Below are 9,337 nucleotides of genomic sequence, written 5' to 3'. Positions count from 1 at the left end.
AGATGTGTCGACGTTGCAACGCCAACTGCTCTTTATATGCAACAGCGTCACTAAAAACCAAAAGAGAGATAAAGCAAGGATGTTAATATAGGTACATAGGCCTGATAGACCTGTTAAATCTAGGCCATATAACTCGGACCCATATAAGCAATTCGCCCATTTATGTCTGTGCAAGCTCATCTACATTAAAGTCTAATGGGCTCACCGAACTTTTACGTGGCAATTTGCCTTAGGTGATTGAGAGCTGATGTAACACGGACGTTTTAGAAGGATATCATGGGAAAAGATCCAGCTTACGGGGACCCGGAATCTGACGAGGCGTGAGACAGCATTACACTCGAAACTAAAAGTGATAAGATGGGCAATGAGTAGCTTACTACAACATTCGACTTGTCAGAATTTCAGAATAGACTATAAAGACCTAATTGCAATGGTGACAGACACACAAACTTTAACAAACATTTTCGACTGAGTTAGAGGTTATCCAAACTCTTCGGATATACTTTCCGGATTTCAAGATATACTACATCCGAAATATGCAAATAGAATTGCTGATGCATTAGCTAGGAGTGGTCGTTCCTTTCATAGATCTCTTTGTTTTATCGGCTATTCTATTATGGTCTCGCTACCTAAATCACCTCAAGTTTGAGTAATAGAATAACTGTTTGTTGCCAAAAAAGAAAGATGACTTGATTAGTTGATTTAACACTATTAGCATCAATGTATTTTTAGCCTTAGATAATATAAAATAGATGATATCTTTGGACTAAAATGTTAGAAAAAAATTAGGCTCTTCTAACATGGTCAATTCTTAAACACTTCTTCAAAAAAATGTCATATTCTTATTAGTTCTTATCTATTCCCTTTTTATATATTTACTAGATTTTGAACTCGCGCTGCGCGCGAGTTTATTTTCATAATTTCAAAATTTTTATCTTAATATGTTAAAAAATAAAATATAAACATTTTAATATGAAATAGTAGTCAAAGTATGATTTATTATTTGTCTATTTAATTTTTTACACAATTATATTTTGTGTATAGCTAATATTTATATTTTTTTTTGTATATGTAAATGTATAACTCTATTGATAATCATATCTATATTTTTTATTAATCACAATTTGAAAAAAAATTATAGATTGTTTCGATGTGTCTTAATTACTACTACAATGTTACAAATATTTTTATTATATTTTTCTTAATTTTTCATTTTAAATGTCATAAAAATTTGCTTCATATGCACAATGTATAACTTTGCTTTGTATTTACAAAATAATTTAAAAATGAAAGTATGAGTATTATACGAAAAAGGATTCTCAGCTCCACAAATAATACATCACTACATTGCCAAACCATCGACATGAACTATATGACTACATGAAAACATCTCTAAACTATTATGTGTTATGTTGCTAACATCATCAAAATCTGTCTTATAGCTAAAAAGTTTTGTTGGATTTGAAACTTGACCATTTCTAATGAGGTTTTAACATATTATCACATGTTCTCGGTTGTAGAAAATTGCTTTCGAATTACTGATCTTTGTATTTATTTTGCTTTTGATCTCTTGTATGTTTGTTATAATCTATTTCTAAGAGTTTAGTTGACAAACTTCTCACCAAATCTTTCTAGATTTCAAATCTGACACATTTTGTACTATTGGAAGGATATTTATGGTGTAAACAACATAACACCTCAATGATGATGTCATATGAATCATATATTTTATTTTGTTTTAGATACATTACTTTTTTCTAGATGTGCATCCATGGAGTCGCTTATAGTTTGTATACCTCATAATCATTTTTCAATTATTATATATTTATCGTGTGCATATATGTATTTGAAATAATATAATTTTATTTTGGTTAAATACATACTTGATAGTATAATATTTAAAATTTTATTGTAATCATATTTATTTTGATGAAATTGAAATAATTTTTTTTTGTTAGATATAAGAAAAGGAAATAAATATAGAATTTTAACTAACATTAAGTATTTTTATTAAAATAAGAATTTATAATATTAGATATATTTTCTACTTCATCTGGTCATAGTATAAATTATTTCCGGAAGTATAATGGTTTATTAGTTCACATATTTTTTCTTATTGTTTGAAGTTTGTCAGAATTTTATTGTTTTCAGTTTATTCATTAATATTCTTATATAATACCAATTGATTAATGTATAATGAATATTTTTCATATCTTTCTTATCAGTTATCACAAATATTTTAGTCTAATATCAATACTGTTAGAAAATATTAATAAAATTTTAACTAATGTATTTGGTTTAGAATTTTTTATGTTTTAATATATTTTATTAACATTTTTCTTCAAATATATTTTTGATAAAACTCATGTGAAATCATTTAAAAAATTAAATGTTACGTTGATTACTGTAATAAAGTTTCATAAGCATAGATTGTTTTCAATTTTATTTCTAAATTACATTAAAGAAGTATAAATAGCCACCATGTACGTGTTTTATTGTTAATGAGTTATATTTTGTAGATTACCAAAATATTTAGGTATGTTTTATTAAAAATTATTTGGTTAGTTTAATGAAGATTTAGATTATAATTTTCTAAGAACATTTATGTTGAAACATAATATATTAGTTTAAAAAAATTAATTGTTGATGAGTAAATAAAAATGTAAATTCATTCAATTGACAAAATGCAATTTAAAATCACATCATTAAACGGCATGTGTCTTACACTTGTGGATTACTTTCACCATCATTTATTTTTCATAAAACTTTGTACTTATTATTATAAGTAAAAAAACATGAATTGGATCCATTAAAAAGGACCAAAATTAATAAAGTCTGATGCTAATTTAACATATTTTGATATTCTGTATATGTGAATATTTTTTAATAACAGATAGCCTCTATCCTAAAAAAGTTGTGTGTGTAATTTGGTTTTCTTGTTTTTAAACTAATTATAAATACAACTAATTTATTAGACGTAATACTTTAGATTCTTCATTTTTTTCATCTTTATATATATTATCTAATATATTTTTAAACCAATTTTGTATGAGAATTTAATTTTATGTATTATATGGAACCTTGAATTTTATCGCTGATATATATATATATATATATATATTTATAAGAAGTCATCATGTGGTTTATTTTATTGTTAATGACATTATCTATATAAGATAATAGTGTTGACTACAATTTCAAAATTTTAATGAGTAAATAAAATTGTTAATTTATTTTGATTGAAAAGAATCAGTTTAAAATTCTTAAATAATAGTTTTTAACAATATGTGTTTCACACAAAGGGATTATTCTTACATGTGGTTTTCTAAAATAAATGTTCTATCACATCCGATGTAGTCATCATCTTTCAAAAAAACTATTACTGAAATCAAAGTCAATTGTCTTTTTAACCTCACAGCCGGTTCAACAGGGGTAGACCTAGGCAAGTTCTAGATGGAGCAAGTGCCACATGCAGAATTTTTTTTTTCCATTAGTTGCATTGAAAATCAAGTATCTTAAATAGTTTATAATCTTCAATGCCCTCATACACCTTTGGTTATAACTTTTTTATTTTATTAAGTGTATCCACGTTGTGAAATTTGCTAAATCCGCCCCTAGGTGCAATGGATCCAGTCGAAGATCAACCGATCTTATAATTTCTCAAGAAGTGTCAAGATTCACCACTCATCTGTTCTCACATCCATTACCTTTAATTGGCACACTAAGTCGAGGTTTAACTACTTATAGGCTTCTTGTGACAGCTTTCTCTTCAGCTTTTCGGCTTATTCGTTGTAAAGCTCAAATATAGTAATCAATATTTGGATTTATTGTACTATCTCCGTTTCAATTTTTGTTCTAGACACACATTATTTCTTTGTTTCTTTTCTCTCTTGTTTGAATTATAATAAGAGTAATCTATTAAAATAGATAATCTTCATATATATAACTTGACAACATGCCATTGAAGTTAATTAATTGGAAATTTAGTTGAAACCTCTAATATTACTTTTTAGCCTAGTTTTCCATTTTTATCATTTAGTTTTACATTGCTAAAAGTCTTCACTACAATGTATTTTTAGTCATTCAATTTCCTCAAAATGTTAATTTTATTGAACATGTTGAAAATGAAAAATAAACGTTTTTGAATAGGGATTTAACTAACTCATGGTATCGATCAACCCAATATAGATTTTTTTTGGAAATGTTTATTTTTGAAAATAGATAACTAAAATGATATTTTTCATATTTTGATTTGGGTTATAAATTATATGCGTTTTCAATTCTTATAACTTCGATTAAAAAATTGTATTTTATTTTAAAATGTTAATTTTCCAAAATAATAATTTTTTTTATATTTAAAAAATCGTTGGTTTATGTTATTTATATGTAATTAAAAATTATAAGTGATTTAAATGACTATAGGTTTAATTTTCTTTTATTTTAAGAACATATTTTCAGTTTCTGAAAAGTCATATATATATTAATTGATCTATATTGAATTTTGTTTTATTAGTAACTGTATTTTTATAGATCTCTATTTTATTTTAGAAAATTATATATTTGGAAACTTTTACATATTAAAAATAGTAAAATAAAATAATGATTTAGCATATTATAATTGGTGGTTTAAAATCATATGTTTAATAGCTTATATCCTCAACATATTATAATAAGAAGTAATTTTTTTGTTAATATTACAATTCTGATTTTCATTTTCCATTTTAATATAATAAATACCATTTTAAGCAAGTTGTCAAATATTAATATTTATTTTTTCATTTCAAGTTATATATATATAGTATTAATTTCTTTTTATTTATTTATTGGAGATATTAACATTTTAAAAAATAACAAAATAATGTATTTTTTTTACTTTGACTATTTTAACATTAATATCTATTTTATTTTGGTATAAAATGTATTTTAGATTTATTATATCTAAGAAGAAGTAATTTTTTGTTACTTTAACTATTTTGATTTTGATTTTCCATTTTACTATAACAGTTACCATTTATTTAAATAAGCTGTCAAATGTTAATATTTATTTTGTTAGTTGAAGTTATATATATAATATTAATTTAATTTTTAAAAATATTTTTTTGTTTTGAAATATTAACATTTTTAAAAGTAATAAATTAAAATGATGATGAGTCATATTTTAATTGGTCATCTAAAATCCTATGTGGACGTTCTATATGGTTTAAAGCCTCAACTTTTATATAGTATAGATTTAAAAACATGGACAAAGTTTATATTACACATTTGGATGAACCAATCAAAATCATTTTCTCTCTTACTATGACTTCTTTCTTTCTTTCTGATATGTTAAAATTATCCTTAGAAGCAAAATTTTCAAGAAAGAATTGTCTAATGTGCCACATTTTTAGGGAACAATGTGAAGTCAGTATCCCATGGAAAGAAAATTGTATAACGAGGTCCCCTTTTTTCAAAATACCAGCGCTACCCTTCATAATTGGCAAGCTAATGGCAAACCGTTGGCAAGCAAACCCTTGGCAAGCTAATGGCAATGATACGCAATGGCAGGTTAATGGCACAGCTTCACGGCAAGATAATGGCAATGATAAGAAGGTTTTCGTTTAATGACAAGGAATTTGTTCTTCTGATTGATCAGCATTTGCTCCTTTGTTGATCTTATAAACATTTTATATGTCGTGTGCAAATCCTTTTATGATCATCATGTGTTATTTTGGAAATCTTGGTCTCTAATGTTGTCTATTCTTGGTTATTGTGTGAGCAGGAACATATAATAATTATTCTTGGTTCAAAATGATAAAAAAATTATTGGGTTATTAGAGACATAAATATAAAAAACCCCTTAAACAAAGATGTTTTGAGGAAGAATTGAGTCCTCCTGTGTTATTAGAGGTAAATATATAAGATAGATAGGTTGACCAAGAAAAAGATAAGATAGATTTCATTTATCTACTCATCAGATGGGCTGAAATCTCTATATTGCCGCATGATTGTTTGAATAGACTTTTGTTTCTCTAATGGGCCTTAGTCACCTGATTGTTAGTGTGGCAAATGTTAACAGCAAAAGAAAGCAAGAAATCATCTCAAACCCTTGGCAAGCAAACCCTTGGCATTTCCCAGATTAAGCCTTATGTCTTCTATTACATTTTTTAAATTATGCAACAAACGAAATAATTTCTAGAATAATTACAATTATTCCTTTTATGATCATCATGATTTTGTCTAATCTAGACACATCCAGCAATCGGCAAGGGAATAATCACCTTAAACATCGGCAAGTGTTGCTGTTCCCTTCCATATAACCTACCATTCGCTTTGATGATGTAATAGATGCTTAAAATTCGTTTTGGAACATGTCTTGCTTGTTAAATCACGTCAGAGACTAAGTATTGTCAATTGAAAAGAGCATTAGTAGCTACATTGATTCAATCGATTTTAGAAAAATTAATTTGTGAACTAATATATCACAATCATGTCAGAAGAAGAGTAGTATGTGGTAAAAAAACATCATTAGTTACATAGATTGAATTTTCAAACGCGATTTATATATAAAAAAATTTGATATATAAATTGCTAAACCAATAATATCTTAGTAACAAAATAGTATATAAGGCATCACAAAATCTAACAAATTTGTGCACACTAAAAATATTAAATATGCGACAATTTCAATAAAATTCTAACTTTCAGAAACCTAAAAATAAATTAATAACCAAAATCTAACAAACCTAAAATATGCGATCAACTGTAAGAATAAACATATAAAATGATAGATGTAAAAGGATAGATGAAACGATATTAGGAAAATTAATTAAAAACATAATTATAAGTTCATCATCCACCATAATTATACAATAAACGGTTGTTAACAACCGTAAAATAAGTTCTTAAATTAAACATTACAAAATAAAAGATAACAACATTAGAGATCTGAGAAACAACCACCAAAAGACCTTCACCGAGCTTCATTATCACCGAGATTAATCATACATTTGAGGTTCATCCAACTTGTACCAATCAATAGTAGGAACACTCACATCATTCATCCTGGCTTGAGCAAGCTGAAGATCGGATACAAGTTTCTCCCTCTCATCCATAATAAAGCCAAAGATGGGTTCGAGTTGGTCAAGAATAGAGAGCTTTGATTGAATCTCCACGACATTGAGCTCCTCTTTATGCTTCTCCTGGATAGCCTCCTTTTGCTCCTTCACCAGTGCAAGAATAGCCTTGTAACGGAGCTTAGTCTCCATCTTGCCATCCATGTATGCTTCCATTGGACTTTTGAGTTTGAGTTCTTGTTTGTTTGCCATGGAGAGTACCTTGAGCGAGTTCAAAGCAGATAGAAGTAAGCAAAACACATTGAAAACAATTAATATATAAAATGGTCAATAAAATGGTATAAGAAATTAGTACATGTTCGTCAAACATATAAAACTATACAAAAATGATCTTGATCTTGATCTTAGAGAGAGAATACAGAAAGGCGAGATGTTGTTAGGGTTGTTTATGAGAAGTGAATAATAATGCATCAAAAACACAACTTGATCCATCTTATTATATGTATCACAACTAAAAAATCTAAAATAATACTAATTGTAACAAAGTAAACAGAGAGACACACCTTGATCTTGATCTTAGAGAGAGAATACAGAAAGGCGAGATGTTGTTAGGATTGTTTATGAGAAGTGAATATGGAGAGTTTATATAGAAAAGAAGCTTGTAGAAGCTTGTAGAAACGTGTACGTAAAAGATTTTTACATGTATAATTATTTCAGAAAGTATTATGACTGCATTAAGTGTAAATAAATTTTACATAGAAAACCGAAAACGACTTATAATTTGGAACAAATGAACTTCTCTAAAACGACTTATATTAAGAAACGGAGGGAGTATAAACATGTATAATTATTTCAGAAAGTATTATGATGATAATTGTATGAAAATTAAGTGGCTATATACATAGATATGAATAATTATAATAGATTTATCTATTGTTTAAGGATGTTGTTGTATAAGCGCAATATATAAAATGTATAAGCCCAGTAAGCCCAAAAGTTTGCAACTATACTCGACTTATATATAAGCACAAAATATAAGATGTATCAGATATTAATAGTATAGATTGCTGCATTAACTCTCTGACAAAGGTGTTAGGTTAGCATATAAAATACGAGATCCAAGTTTTATTAGAGTAGTTGAGTAAGTATTGTAAACTACAACATGTAGTTTACAAAATTCAGTTTTAGTTAATGAAGACAAAACAGAGTATTGATAACTATACATATAAAATACGAGATCCAAGTTTTATTAGAATAGTTGAGTAAGTATTATAAAATTTAAATTTTGCCATTTTTGGGGTATAGTTTAGGGTTTGGAATGAAGGAACTAGTACACGTAAACAATAGCCAAGATCGTGATCCGCGTGATAAATGTAACACCCAATCAGAGAGCCGAAGAAAGTCAAGAGGAAGAATAAGCTAATTCTTATCAAAACAGAGTATTGATAACTATACATATAAAATACGAGATCCAAATTTTATTAGAATAGTTGAGTAACTATTATAAAATTAAATTTTGCCATTTTTGGGGTATAGTTTAGGGTTTGGATTGAAGGAAGGCTTACACAATGAGGAAGAATAGAAGGCATGTAGAGGAAGAAAACCGAAATATCTGGACCGTTTATCCTGACCAATTGCCAAGATCGTGATCCGCGTGATAAATGTAACACCCAATCAGAGAGCCGAAGAAAGTCAAGAGATCTGGTCCATCGATTTTGCAACTTGTCTCGACCTCGTCACGAGTCATCATCCAGGTGCAATGGAAGTTTTTCGTAGAAGCAAACTAATTCTATAGGAGAAAATCAAACATCTCCAAGATAGAACCAAACCAAGTTTTTTGTCACAAAAATAGCATTACAAGGAAGAAAATGACCAAAAGAAATTTTATTGAAGGGTAAATATGCATTTATAACCCTTGGGTTAATTAATCTGAGACTTAGGGTTTAGAATTAAGGGGTGGGGTTTTAGGCATGTGTTCAAATTTTTTTTGAATTAAGGGGTGGGGTTTTAGGCATGTGTTCAAAAGGTGCCATTTTGGTCATTACCCTTTTATTTTTTTAGTGCAATATTTATGACAAAAACTGTTTAAAAGTGCTATTTAAAAGATTTGCCCTATAAAATTTAAATGTTTGATGTTTTTGAGTAAAATTTTAAGAAATAAGTTAATTTTTATTTTAGAAAATGGGTTTAGGGTATGGGGTATCGTTTAGGGTTTGGAATGAACGGACGCGTACACGGTTTGGAGAAGAGGGATGTAGCCGAAGAAAACCGAAATATCTGGTCCG

This window comes from Raphanus sativus, chromosome 9, assembly GCF_000801105.2.
Source record: "Raphanus sativus cultivar WK10039 chromosome 9, ASM80110v3, whole genome shotgun sequence".
Taxonomy (NCBI): Eukaryota; Viridiplantae; Streptophyta; class Magnoliopsida; order Brassicales; family Brassicaceae; genus Raphanus; species Raphanus sativus.
This window is presented reverse-complemented; position numbering follows the sequence as displayed.